This window comes from Oncorhynchus tshawytscha, linkage group LG12 (assembly GCF_018296145.1).
Source record: "Oncorhynchus tshawytscha isolate Ot180627B linkage group LG12, Otsh_v2.0, whole genome shotgun sequence".
Lineage (NCBI taxonomy): Eukaryota > Metazoa > Chordata > Actinopteri > Salmoniformes > Salmonidae > Oncorhynchus > Oncorhynchus tshawytscha.
Window position 1 is genome coordinate 50,319,933 of NC_056440.1, and position 8,237 is coordinate 50,328,169.

Genomic DNA, 8,237 nt, shown 5'->3' on the forward strand with positions numbered 1-8,237 from the left:
ATCAATCTGGACACCACTGAAGTACATGAAATCAATTCCCAACACTACAGGAAAAGCAAGGTTCTTGGTTTGTAGGATAACAGAAGGAATCATATAGGAGAGGTTACACAGGCAGAACTCTACCTCACTCCATCCAAGTGGTTATTTAGCCTCACCATCAGCCAGATAGAGTGGACCTTCAGTCCACGGCTTCAAGTTGTATTGTGGACCTTTAACCTCCTTCCACAGTTTCTCATTGAACCGTGTGTAGGATGATCCGGTGTGGATGACCCGGTGGCTCTTCCTGTCCATGGGCCTATGGACAGGGGTAACACCAGTTGGTGCGGTATTAACTGAAAGGAAGGGGATTTCGATGGGGGGGGGGGGTGTAGGCAGTGACTCTTTGGGTTTCAGCTCTGGTTAAAGCACCCAGAGTAGGATGGTCATTCCTGCGAAGAGAGTTAGGTGTGTTGGCCTGTTGTGATTTGTGGTGTCTGGAAGGGTTTACTTGATACGGTCTTGGACATGTAGCTGAAGAATGTCCCTTTTGGCTACATCTCCAACAGAACATGAGAGGGGTCATGGCTGGAGACTCTGGCTGTTGTTGATGGTCTGTCTTGTGTAACTGTTTGGGGGTCTGTTTCTTTCTTTGGTCATATTGCTGTTGGCATTCTCTGTCCTTCTCAAACTGCTGTCCCAAGCGAACCAGTCCATCGACAGTGGTGACTCTTTCTCGGAGTTGACTGGCTATTTAATTGGGAATTAAAGGGAAAGCGTCCTATTGGAAGGAGAAGCACTGAGACGGTTCAGAAAAAAATCAGGGCCGTCACAGTGTGTGTTAAAACCTGTTTTTGAGTGTTGTGATCTTCAGACAATATCAGAAGGCTGATAGAAGTCTACCTTAGGGTTAGTGAAAATGCTCTCCTAACTTGCTATGAAAAGTAACTTGTATCGAAGTGGCGTGTTTTTATGAAAGTCCCATCCGTGGATGTTGTAATCAAGGCCAGTCCGGACGCGACCAACAAGTAAAAAGCCGGAGTGGGGATCTGTGGGTACTCCCCCGGATTTGATATTTTGGTTCTTTCCAAATGCTCACTCAGCCAACTTATTCAGTACTTTGAAAGTCACGTACAGGAACTGGTATGTGCTTAATGTAAAGCAGCTGTTGAGTTTTACCCACCTCCACTCTTTAAAGGGAAAATCCATATGTTTTGCATAAATTCAAATTACCATAATACCGTAATAGCCAGGGCCAGGTTCCCCGATAGTGATGAAACTTAGCTTACTAGTGTTTTAACAATGCATAATTTCTATAACGGCCGAAGAACTCAAATGCGTTTCATCTTTCTGAGAGAAGCCTTAGTTGACACACAGACTACATCTATGAGAGAAAATCTGGTACTTACTGGTATCCAAGAGAAAGAAGGAGAAATTCCTGAGGGTGTAGTGAGGAAATTGCAGTACCGGCGCAAAGTTCTGTACTCAATCTTCAAGGAGAATAGATTAAAAGGGAAACATGTAACTCTCTTAGTCGATAAAATGTATATTAATAACCAAATGTTCAGAGACACAAAGACTACTCCATGGCTATTCTAAATATTACCAAGTTCCCATAGAGGAGTCTAATAATGGAACACTCAATACTGGCCATGGTAGGGATTGTAATAAAATACAACAATTGTTAAAGAAATAAACTACACCATACCATTCTAGATAGGGAATGGTGGAAAATAATTCGATTTAGACTTTCCATTTATTTCATAACTTGATAAAACAGCATTAGAAGAAAGGATAATTAGCTAAATAATACATCTTCAATTATAAGGAACAGGAAAACAAAAGTACTCAATCAACATGGTAGAGATAAAACACTACAAACAGAGCACATAGAAGGCACAGCATGTGGGTATGTGCGGATTTATTGTGATGGAAGGTGGGGTGTGTGTTTAAGTGAGTGAAAAAGGATTATGTTTGAAAATCCCAAGCCCATGTGTGTTTGTGAGTAGGGGTCGGGAGAGAAAGCTTTACAATTTGTGCAGATAAGGGATATACATTTAAAAATAAATTATAAATATAGTTAAATTATTTATTGTCCTATCATGATGGAATGGCCCCATCCCTATACCCTAGACCAGGCCTGGGCAATTAATTTCCATGGAGGGCCATATTAGATTTTTTTTTTTTGCCATCATGAGCCAGAATCATGTTACAGGATTATACATCATGTGTATGACTGTGTTAACAGATATATCTACTGTAAATCATGTCCAGACATGCAACGTATTCTTTTTTAACATACACAGAAATAAACCACATCCATGTTCTCCTTTTGGTAGGTGTTTTCATTGTTAAACATGCAATGAACTACATTATAAGGGAAGATACAGACACGGCAGGCAGATGGTTTGAGTGTTTGAAATTTATTCAATCAAAAAGGGGTGGGTAAGAGAATAGCCATGGACAGGCAAAAGGTCAAAACCATATCAGAGTCCAAAAGGTGCAGACTGGCAGGCAGGCTCGAGGTCAGGGCAGGCAGACTGGTGGGTACAGAGTCCAGAAAACAGGGTGACAAAAGGTGAGGACGAGCAAAAGAGAGAATAGCAAAAGCAGGAGCACGGGAAAAAACACACTGGTTGACTTGAAACAGACAAGGTGAACTGGCACAGAGAGACAGGAAACACAGGGATAAATAAGCAATACCTGGAGGGGGTGGAGACAATCACAAGGACAGGTGAAACAGATCAGGGGGTGACATACATGGAGGGAAAAGTACATTGTGCATTCAGCGCTATGGACAGAACTCTTGTTAATGGGTATGCGCAAAAACACAAGATCAGTGTGAGGAGTGAAGTCTCTGATGGGCATTGACAAGACCAGTGAAGTCGGGTATAGTTTCTGACGTTGCTATGTGCAGGATTGCTGAGAGGTCAGAGTCAGTAAGAGATGATCTGTACCTTGACTTGTTATATTTCATCACTGAAAATGTCTGTTCACATACATACTTTGTGGCAAAAAAGTATTTAGATAGCCACCAATTGTGGAAGTCCTCCCACTTAAAAAGATGAGAGAGGTCTGCCAACGGCGGGTACTATTTAATGAAGCTGCCAGTTGAGGACTTGTGAGGCTTCTGTTAAAATAATTAATGACTATAGTAAGTGCCATTTAAGTAACAGGGTTGACTGTAACAGGGTTGATATTTTCATTCTTAAATCAGGCATAAATCCCCCTGTGACAAGGGGAATGGAAGCTTGTTGTGCAACAGGGAGGGGAAATTGAAAGTATGGAGTGATTGATAGAGCAGCTGAATTAGGTCATCAGGCAAGGATTTTGGTAAGGGTCAAGATATTTTGCCATAACAGGTCCAAGAGATTATTTGCTAGAAGATTCTGAGTAAATCACTAAATGATTGAAGTCCCCTTGTAGCATTGTTATTAGAGAACAGGTGTTGTGTGTACATGAGTTACCAGGAAACCATGATGTCTTCGTCCTTTTTTTGCAATAAGGTATAGCACAACTTGCATTTGAGTTATTCAAATATTCTTTGTCAGTCCCACTGTTTTTGGATTCAATCCGTATCTAAATCTTTCTCAGATCACAAACTGAATTTCAATGATCCCACGGCATATTGTACTCTTCAAAATCATCTCTTTGAATTGACAGCGCTCAATTGTGAGGAGACTGGACATGGAGAGAATGCTTTAGCCGGTCTGGGGTCACTCTTTGTCAATGGGATCACTAGGGGGCGCTATAGGCTCAGAGGCTCCATTTAAATATAATATTATTCTAGTTCTGTGTTATGCTCAACATGTCCTCAAGTACTGTATACATTTTAGGACACCCTCAGCCTCACTCCTTAATTAAGTCAGTAGCGATAATGATTGACTCAAGGAGGGGAGGCTGAGGGTATCCTAAAATGTACACCGTACACAAGACCCGACCCCCCCCCCACCAAGGCTGTCCATATCCTGAAGAGTGATGTTGAAGATGAGGGGATTAAGGATTGTTTGCTATAGAAGGACTCTTCCTCTTTTTCATCATTTTGAGATGAGTTTGGAAGATTGAATGTCACCCTAGACTGAAGGTCGCGGCCCACTTGTGTGTGTGTGTAGCGAGTGGGTGCTTAACCTTGGACACAGAGAGACCAATGCTAACCTTGGCTAGAGTGTCAGGGGAAATAAAACACTTACTTCTCTGTGGTACTCTTGAGTGGTTAGATCTGTATGTACCTTGGGTAGTATTCTAAAAGGAAAAACTAGCAATGGTATTCATTAGCAGGATCATATATATTTTTTCTTACTAGCTTCAAAGCTGATAGCTACTTTATTGAGGAAACATGTACTTACTATGAGTGTGATATGTGGTTGTCCCACCTAGCTATCTCTTAAGATGAATGCACTAACTGTAACATGCTGACCAAACCGGCTGCAGTCTGCATGTGCCATCATGCGTGTATTGATTTGTACTATCCCCACCAAACGCGTTCATGACGCACACGTTAAAATACCACAACTAACTGCGAACCAACTATTAATTTGGGGACAGGTAAAAACACAAATGAAACAATTCATGTACATTTAGCTAGCTTGCTGTTGCTAGCTAATTTGTCCTGGAAAATAAACATTGGGTTATTATTTTACCTAAAATGCATATAGTCCTTTTGTTTGCTGGATCATTGTAGAATTTTGACCCTTAGAAAATCGTGTGTTCTCTACTCTGACAATTAATCCACAGATAGAAAGGGGAAACCTAGTTCATTTTTTCCCTCATTCATTCTTCTTCTGTGGGTTTGTTATGGCGGTTGGCAACCAACTTTAAGGTGCATTACCACCAGCAACTGGACTCGAGTGTGGACCTAATTCCTCTTTCAATCACCCATGTGGATATATGCTCCTAAAAACCAATGAGGAGATGGGAGAGGTGGGACTTGCAGAACATCAAGAGTCTAAAATAGATCAAAGTTCTATTTTAGTGTCTGGCTGTGCAGACGCTCCTTGAAGCACGCAAGCAGTTTCGATGAAATGATTGAATAATATCTGTAAATGTATTTTGCAAATGTCGTGGTCTGGTGGTCTGGTGATGTAAGTCTCTCTGGATAAGAGTGTCTGCTCACTCACTAAAATGTCAAAGTAAATGTGTTTAAATGTGTATTTAAAAAGTCTGAGGAAAGAATATTTGCAAAAAGGTATAATTGTCATAACATTTTTTATAATTGTCTTTTTTTAGTGTGAATGAATGAATGCAAAATCTACCTATCTATGGAAATTGAATATATAAATATAACATTTGAATACTGATGCATTATTCATTCATTCCAATTTCAAATAATGAAGTTAAATTTCTGAATTCAATGATTGCATCAATGATACAAATTAAAACATATAATTCAAATTCATTATCTTAATACACATTCAAAATTATCAAATTAAAATACAATTTCTGTTGGCATGAATATCACTGTATATGGACGCTTGGCATTGTATATGGACGCTTGGCATTAATCCACCATAGCAGACATTTTTGGACGATTACAATAGTGAGTCAAAAGACAGCTACTCTATGTAGACTGCTCTCAGCATATGAAAGGTATGAGGACGAGAGGAAATCATTTTCTTTCAGGATGCCATCTCAGCCAAACACAAAGGCGAGAATGTCACCAATCTCTGTCAGACATCACACATGGAGCGTCAGCAAGCCGGGACGCTGCTCCACTCTGTTCTTACCGCTCAACATCTTCAAAAGTGACATTGTTTACCTCGACCATCTCCACAACCCACTCCACTCCCAAATAATACAAACCCTGTGACATTCTCATGTGTGTGTGTCCTCCCCTGTCCCTGACTTTCCGAATGGTTTCTTGGGAATTTGCTACACCCTAATTAATTGCTACTGTCGGGTTCGGCCTTTGGGTTTCTCGCCAATGGCGAGGGAGCATCGCTAGCTAATGAGCTCCCGTGGAGTGGGTCAGATGTTAACATGGACCCTCTCGTAAAGGTTAGGGCGGGCCCCAAATGCCACCGTTCATGTGCTCAGGACTTGATGGAGGAGGACAGGGTCAGGAGTATCTTGGCGAGGGATCCGTTTGTTAGTTCATTAGCAGACTTACACTGATCCCATACTACCTTTCTTGCGAGCACCAGCAATGCAAATTAATTTAACGTTTACTGTACATGTTCATCAATCATTTCATCCAACTTGCTTGCGAGTGTCTACATTGCCGAATTATCAAATAGCTGTATTTTACCTTGGACCTATTTGAGACGTGACGCTTCGGTTTACATTGCTAACTCCACTACACACAGCAAAACTCAATTGGAAATGAACGGAAACTGGTGTGGATAGACAAAATCAACATGTGTACGTCGGTGCAAGCACACACATTTGTGCAGCAGGAATTCAATCCATTGCAGATAAGCAACACTGCACTGCGGATTCACTACGAACATGTTCAGAGTTGTTTTGTTCATGTTATAACACTAGAACTGCCAACAATGTATTTTGAACATTGTGTGAATTTAAAATGTTATTATCTGTGCCATTTATTAAATACATGTCTCTCTCCATACATGACATTTCCGAAATAGTCTATTTGACACACTGACGTTAGCATTTTGATATCACAAACAAAATGTGTGTTATAAGTCATTTTAGGATAGCATGTTTTTATTATTTTTCTCTTTCACATGGAAATTTCCTGTCCAGCTGATAATGGCTCATTGAAACTAAACCTAAACTATATCAAAACTAGTTTCACACATACAGTACCAGTCAAAAGTTTGACACACCTACTCATTCAAGGGTTTTCCTTTATTTGTACTATTGTACTACTATACTACAGTGAAGCCATCAAAACTATGAAATAACACATATGGAATCATGTAGTGACCAAAAAAGTGTTAAATAAACAAAAATATATTTTATATTTGAGATTCTTCAAAGTAGCAACCCTTTGCCTTGATGACAGCTTTGCACACTCTTGGCATTCTCTCAACCAGCTTTTACTGGAATGCTTTTCCAAGCGTCTTGAAGGTATCACGTTTCAGGTAAGACCCAAATGCAAACTGTGTTGAAGTAACAATGTTTATTACAGCGATAGGGGCAGGCAAACAACAGGTCAAGGCAGGCAGGAGTCGATAATCCAGAGTAGTGGGGCAAAGGTACAGGATGGCAGGCAGGCTCAGGGTCAGAGGCAGACAGAGTGGTCAGGCAGAGGGGCTTAGAGTCAGGACAGGCAAGGGTCAAAACCAGGAGGGTGAATAAAAGAGAAACTAGGGAAAGGCAGGAGCTGAGACAAAATGCTGGTTGACATGACAAACAAGACGAAGTGGCCACAGACAAACAGAGAACACAGGTATAAGTATGCAGGGGATGATGGGGAAGAAGGTCGACACCTGGAGGTGGGTGGAGACAAGCACAAGGACAGATAAAACAGATCAGGACGTGACGGAAGGTGTTCCCACATATGCTGAGCGCTTGTTGGCAGCTTTTCCTTCGCTCTGCGGTCCAACTCATCCTAAACCATCTCAATTGGGTTGCGTCGGGTGATTGTGGAGGCCAGGTCATAAAATCAAATCACAGTTTATTTGTCACGTGTACCGAATACAACAGGTGAAGGCCTTACAGTGAAATGCTTACTTACAGGCTCTAACCAATAGTGCAAAAAGGTATGAGGTGAACAATAGGTAAGTAAAGAAATAAAAACAACAGTAGAAAGACAATGAAAATCAGTAGCGAGGCTATATGCAGTAGCGAGGCTACATACAGACACAGGTTAGTCAGGCTGATTGAGGAGGTATGTACATGTAGATATGATTAAAGTGACTATGCATATATGATGAACAGAGAGTAGCAGTAGAGTAAAGAGGGGTTGGTGGGTGGTGGGTGGCGGGACACAATGCAGATAGCCCGGTTAGCCAATGTGCAGGAGCACTGGTTGGTCGGGCCAATTTAGGTAGTATGTACATATGTACATTAGTGTATAGTTAAAGTGGCTGCATATATGATAAACAGAGTAGCAGCAGCATAAAAGAGGGGTTGGGGGGGGACCACAATGCAAATAGTCCAGGTAGCCATTTGATTACCTGTTCAGGAGTCTTATAGCTTGAGGTTAAAAACTGTTGAGGAACCTTTTTGTCCTAGACTTGGCACTCCGGTACTGCTTGCCATGCGGTACTAGAGACAACAGTCTATGACTTGAGTGGCTGGGGTCTTCCTCTGACACAGACTGGAGTAGAGGTCCTGGATGGCAGGCAGCTTAGCCC